We start from the raw sequence: 270 nt of genomic DNA on the forward strand, positions 1-270 counted from the left end.
AGCTTAAAATTTGTACTAAGCAACTTTCTTGCTGTGGAACAGAAATAATATTTGCGCTTCAACTGATATTTTTTCTTGGAGCTCAGAGTTCAACTACGTCATTTGCCATCGTTGATAGTGGGAGCAGGGAACCAAAGCCACGGGGAGCTATACTTAGCCCCACAGTGGCTTACATGTTCCTACTTTCAATTCAGCAAAAGCTCAGAAATTTGTTGATATGCGCAGTATAACTACAAATCTGAAAATTCTCGCGGAAGAGCTTATTCAGAG

The sequence above is a fragment of the Hermetia illucens genome, chromosome 2 (assembly GCF_905115235.1).
Source record: "Hermetia illucens chromosome 2, iHerIll2.2.curated.20191125, whole genome shotgun sequence".
NCBI classification, from domain to species: Eukaryota; Metazoa; Arthropoda; class Insecta; order Diptera; family Stratiomyidae; genus Hermetia; species Hermetia illucens.